Genomic DNA, 6,270 nt, shown 5'->3' on the forward strand with positions numbered 1-6,270 from the left:
AAAGAGTTTAAGCTTATATCAAGGACACTAAAAAAGCAACTCAAATGCCTGTTTTTGCCTCACCTACCATAGTAATTTCTTCTGCAGGAGCAAGCCTGAAAGTGAGGGCCTAAGAGGCCAGGTCTTGGACCAGGAGGGAGCATACACACCGCACCCTCCCCAGCCTCATCATCTCTTCTCCCAAGGAACAATGCACAGAGCCTGCACACAGCCTCCTAGGGATTAGAGCAAAAAATATGAGGAATATAAATGTCCCTTCTATTTTCTTTCATCAGAATTAACTCAGGATTTCTTTCCTTTCAATGCAATTTTAAGTTGTAGTCATAGAGAAATATTTGATCAGAGACTGAACCTGATTCATCCCTTGTTCTCCCCAATTGCAGAAGTTCTTAGATTTTGTTTCAAAGAGACAGGATCTCGCTATGTTGCTCAGGCCAGACTGGAACTCCTGGGCTCAAGCAAACCTCCCACTTCAGGACCCTGAGTAGCTGGGACTACAGGTGTGTGCCACACAATCGGTAAGTTTAACAGATCACTGAAACAACCCCCAACTCACACTAGGCTGAACTTTACTTAAGGACCTTCCCTAACTATACCCATACCCCTCAGGGGCAGGTTCTCAGAACTCAGTGTGGAGCTCATGGACTAAATCCTCCTTTTTTTGTTGTTTAGTTTTTTGTTTTTTTTTTAAGGCTTGAAGTCACAGCACCTTCTGAGCAAGACTAAATCCTCTTACACCTTGCCAAATGCACCAGGCTCACGTCATTTCCTTGATCATCTTCCAAAATCTCTCTCCTTGCTGTTCTGTTTCCCCTCCCCTGACCCAGCATCCAAGTTCTCTGCCAGTCTCCCATGCTAACCTTCCCATGGTGTCTTCTGGGACGTGGGTTCAACAATGAGCCGACTTCCTTATTGTTGTCAATTTCCCGGAGTGTGTCCTCCACCTCCAAGCCACAGAACTCAACATGATCCTCGGTGACGATCCTCCCCTGCAGCCCTCTTACTCGGAGGCTGATTATCCTCTCACACCCACATCCCTCAGGGACGGGGGTGGAATCAGTGTCTACATTGTTTCTTGTTAAAAATTATATATTTATGTATTTTTTTTTTTTCTTTTTCTTTTTTTTTGAGACGGAGTTTCGCTCTTGTTACCCAGGCTGGAGTGCAATGGCACGATCTCGGCTCACCGCAACCTCCGCCTCCTGGGTTCAGGCAATTCTCCTGCCTCAGCTTCCTGAGTAGCTGGGATTACAGGCACGTGCCACCAAGCCCAGCTAATTTTTTGTATTTTTAGTAGAGACGGGGTTTCATCATGTTGACCAGGATGGTCTCGATCTCTTGACCTCGTGATCCACCCACCTCGGCCTCCCAAAGTGCTGGGATTACAGGCTTGAGCCACCGCGCCCGGCCTATATTTATGTATTTTGAGACAGGATTTCACCCTGTCACCCAGGCTGCAGTGCCGTGGTACCATCAGGGCTCACCGCAACCTCAACCTCCTGGGCTCAGGTGATTCTCTCACCTCAGCCTCCGGAGTAGCTGGGACCACAAGCGTGTACCACCACACCCAGCTATTTTTTATTGTTCGTAGTGGGGCTGGGGGGGTCTCCCTAGGTTGCTCAGGCTGGCCTCAAATTTCTGAACTCAAGCCATCCTCCTGCCTCAGCCTTCCAAAGTGCTGGGATCATAAGCGCAGGCCGGACCGCACCTGGCCTCAACATTGTGTCTTTAGATATTTTTCCAGACACCTCATTGTAGACATCCCTACTCTCTGAGGCATATACCAACTGATTCTTTTTTTTTTTTTTTTTTTTTTTTTTTTTGAGATGGAGTCTCACTCTGTTGCCCAGGCTGGAGTGCAGTGGCATGATCTCGGCTCACTGCAACCTCTGCCACCTGGGTTCAAGTGATTCTCCTGCCTCAGCCTCCTGAGCAGTTGGGATTATAGGCGCGGGCCACCACACCCAGCTAACTTTTCTATTTTTTGAAGAGACAAGGTTTCACCATGTTGGTCAGGCTGGTCTCAAACTCCTGACCTTGTCGTCCTCCTGCCTCGGCTTCCCAAAGTGCTGGGATTACAGGCGTCGGCCACTGCATCCGGCAGTTATACCAACTGATTCTAACATCCCTTATCCTTGTTGCCATCATCCTTTTTTCCCTGGGTCACTGTCTCTCACTAGCGACTTGGGCACCTGGATCACATCATTCCCTCCTCTCAGAATCACCTGGTGCACTTCAACAACTTTTTTTTTTTTTTTTTTTTTTTTGAGACAGAGTGTAATGGCATGATCTCAGCTCACTGCAACCTCCACCTCCTGGGCTCAAGCAATCCTCCCACCTCAGCTTCCCAAGTAGCTGGGACTATAGGCATACGCCACCATGCCCAGTTAATCTTTTGTATTATTAGTAGAGATGGGGTTTCTGCCATGTTGCCCAGGCTGGCCTCAAACTCTTGGACTCAAGTGATCCACCCACCTTGGCTTCCCAAAAGATTAAAAGTGTGATGCTCTGGTTTCTCTTCATAATGAATAAATCTTTTGCCTTTTACTAAAGATTTCTGTGGAGAGGGATAATCGTGAGTTTATAACTGATTTTTTTGATGTCCTGCTTAGGCAGGGCTCGTTACATTAAAAAAAAAAAAAAGTGTGAGCAACTTCTTTTTTTTTTTTTTTTTGAGATGCACTCTCAATCTGTTGCCCAGGCTGTAGTGCAGTGGTGCAATCTCGGCTTACCACAATCTGGGTTCAAGCGATTCTCCTCCCTCAGCCTTCCAATTAGCTGGGATTACAGGCATGCACCACCACGCCTGGCTAATTTTTTGTATTTTTAGTAGAGACGAGGTTTCTCTATGTTGTCCAGGCTGGTCTCGAACTCCTGACCTTAGGTGGTCCACCCATCTCGGACTCCTAAAGTGCTGGTGCTACAGGTGTGAGCCACTGCACCTGGCCTCATTGTATGATATTAAATGTGTGATGATATCTTTCCATGATTTGAACTTGCATTTTCCTAATGTTTATTAATACTAAACATCTTTACAAGTGCTTATTCTCTGTATATTATCTTTGTTTGAAATGTTTGTTTATGTCTTTTGCCTATTTTCTAATTGGATGAATTGGTGACTTCTTTATATATTCTAGACATGAGTCCTTTGTTAGACATATAGTTTGCAAATATTTTCTCCTATTCTGTAACCTGGCTTTTTAGCCTCTTAAAATCAGGTCTTTGCTAAGCAAAAGAATTTAATTCTGATGAAGTCCTATTTATTTATTTATTTATTTTTAAACATATTTTGGTTTTGGTATCATGTCTAAGAACTTGATGAGCCCTATGTCTAGAAGATTTTCGCTATCTTAATACTTTATATTTTCATGCTTTACATTTGGTTTATGATCCTTTTGAGGTAAATTTTGTATAAAATGTGAGGTTTATACTATGGTTCATTTTTTTCCCTATAGACATCCAATTATCCTTCAATCACTAAATTATTTTTCAATTTAAATAGATCCCAGTGGTAGATGGAGCTCAAGGTAGGCGATTCCTCCCACTGTATTCTTTTCCAACTGGTTTTAGATATTCTCTTTAAAATTATTATTATTATTTTGTTTTAGATAGTCTAATTCTTTTGCCTTCCTGTATAAATTTTTGAACAACCTTGTCTGTGTTTACAAAGAAAACATCGTCTTGACTTTTGGTAGGAATTGTGTTAAACCTGTGGCTCACTTGGCGTCTTTACTATATTGAGTCTTCCAGTTCATGGACAGGGTAGATCTCTTTATTTATTTAGATTTTTTTTTTATTTCTCTCATCAGCATTTTGTAGTTTTCAACATATAAGTCCTGGACATTTTTTTTTGTCAGTTTTGCCCCTAAGTATATCATTTTCAGTGACTATGATGGTATTTTAAATTTTGTTTTCCACGTGTTCATTGCTAATACACAGCAATACAATTTAGTTTTGCATGTTGATCTTGTGGGTTTTGTTTTGTTTTGTTTTGAGGCAGGGTCTCACTCTGTCACCCAGGCTGGAGTGCAGTGGTGCAATCACAGCTCACTGCAGCCTTAACCTTCCTGGCTCAGGTGGTCCTCCCAACACAGCCTTTCAAGTAGCTGGGACTACAGGTGAGTACCACCATGCCCAGCTAATTTTTTGTGTTTTTAGTAGAAATGGGATCTCACTATGTTGCCTAGGATAGTCTCGAACTCCTGGGTTCAAATGATCCATCTGCTTTGGCCTCCCGAAATGCTGGGCTAACAGGCGTGAGCCACCACACCTGGCCATTTTCTGGGTTTTTTTTTTTTTTTTTGATAGCAGCCATCCCAATGGGTGTGAGATGGTATGTCATCATAGTTTTGATTTACATTTCCCAGACACCCAGAAGTAATATTATGTCACCTCATATATAATGTAAGAACCTTACAACAACTAGGGGTAGGTGTTCACATGAGCAGAAGTGTGCTGACAGCTACAGTAGAGGAAACCTGAAGTATAATGATATCAACTCTTTAAGAAACATTTTGGGCTGGTGAGGTGGCTCGCACCTGTAATCCCAGAACTTTGGGAGGTCAAGGCAGGCAGATCACCTAAAGTCAGGAGTTGGAGACCAGCCTGACCAAATGGTGAAACCTATCACTACTATAAATACAAAAATCAGCTGGGCGTGCTGGTGCACACCTGTAATCCCAGCTATGCAGGAGAATCACTTGAACCCTCGAGGCGGAGGTTGCAGTGAGTCAAGATTGTGCCACTGCACTCCAGCCTGGGCTACAAGAGTGAAATTCCATCTCAAGAAAAAAAGGAAAGAAAGAAACATTTGCTAGAGATCCTATTTGCAACCTGTCTCAGAGATCTTTTGCTCAAATTAAAAACCTCCTTGATGAATTTCAAGTTTTAAAAGAAAAACACCTTAAGGTTTTTGTTGTTGTTTTGTGTCTTTTTTCTTTTCTTTTGGTAGAGATAGGACTCCATTATGTTGCTCAGGATAGTCTTGAACTCCTGGGTTCATGTGATCCTCCTGCCTTGGCTTCCCAAAATGAGGGGATTACAGGTGTAAGCCACTGTGTCAAGCCCTGCTTGAGCTTTCTTTTATTCCTCTCTTCTTCCTTTTTCTCTCTTCTCCCTTTCCTTTCTTCCTTTTTCCCTTTCTTCTTTCCAAAACATTTACCGAACACTTTCTCTGTATCTAGTGCTGTTCTGTTTACTATAGAAGTGCAATTATCTTTAGCAAACTCCCATTGATACTTAAAGAGATCACCTCCAGAAAGTCTCTTCAAGATCAACAAGCTGGCTTAATCCAGAGAACATGACTGAAAACTATTTTTATTTTTTTTAATCCTACAAATATTTGTTGAGAACGTTATGTGTCAGGCCTGCAGTGTGAGAAGATAAATAAATGATGTTATCATGAAGATGGCAGCTAAGAACTACCATTTATTATTATTATTATTGCCATTATTGTTTTGGGACTGAATCTCTCTCTGTAGCCCAGGCTGGAGGGCAGTGGCACGATCTCTGCTCACTGCAACCTCCGCCTCCTGAGTTCAAGCGATTCTCTGCCTCAGCCTCACAAGTAGCTGGGACTACAGGCATGCACCACCACACCTGGGTAATTTTTGTATTTTCAGTAGAGGTCAGGTTTCACCGTGTTGGCCAGGCTGGTCTTGAACTCCTGACCTCAGGTGATCCAACTGCCTTGGCCTCCCAAAGTGCTGGGATTGCAGGCGTGAGTGACAGCCCCTGACAGTGATCATTAATTTTGTGTACTGATTTTATATGTCATCTTGACTGGGCTAAGGGATATTAGCTGGTAAAACATTGTTTCTGGGTGTGTCTTTGAGGGTGTTTCTGTAAGAGTTAACATTTGAATCAGTAGACTGAGAGCAAAGAAGATCCACCTTCATCTATGTGCGTGGGAAGCATCCAATCCATTGAGGGCTTGAATAAAAAGGCTAGGAAGGGTGAATTCTGTCTGTCCTTGAGCTGGGATATCTGTTTTCTCCTTCCCTTGGACATCAGAGCTCCTGGTTCTTGAACCAGTTTCCCTCCCCGACCCCACTCTCAGGCCTTCCACTGGGTACTAAATTACACGACCAGCTTTCCTGGTTCTCGGCTTGCAGATAGTTTATCATTGGACTTCTTGGCCTTTGTAATCACATGAGCCGACACCCATAATAAATTTCCTCTTACGTATCTATGTATATCCTATTGATTCTGTTTCTCTGGAGAATCCTGACAAATACAGTAATAATGTTTATCATTTAAATACTTATATTA

The 6,270-nt window shown here is 42.9% G+C and overlaps 1 non-coding gene across 1 annotated transcript; it reads left to right on the plus strand.

The window, feature by feature from the left end:
• Positions 1–2,503: 2,503 nt before the first annotated feature.
• On the plus strand, positions 2,504–2,620 carry LOC120366300 (U5 spliceosomal RNA). The gene has a single exon (XR_005581022.1). It is a non-coding gene; the product is annotated as a U5 spliceosomal RNA (small nuclear RNA).
• The last annotated feature ends 3,650 nt before the right edge of the window (positions 2,621–6,270 follow it).

The sequence above is a fragment of the Saimiri boliviensis genome, chromosome 11 (genome assembly GCF_048565385.1).
Source record: "Saimiri boliviensis isolate mSaiBol1 chromosome 11, mSaiBol1.pri, whole genome shotgun sequence".
Classification (NCBI taxonomy): Eukaryota; Metazoa; Chordata; class Mammalia; order Primates; family Cebidae; genus Saimiri; species Saimiri boliviensis.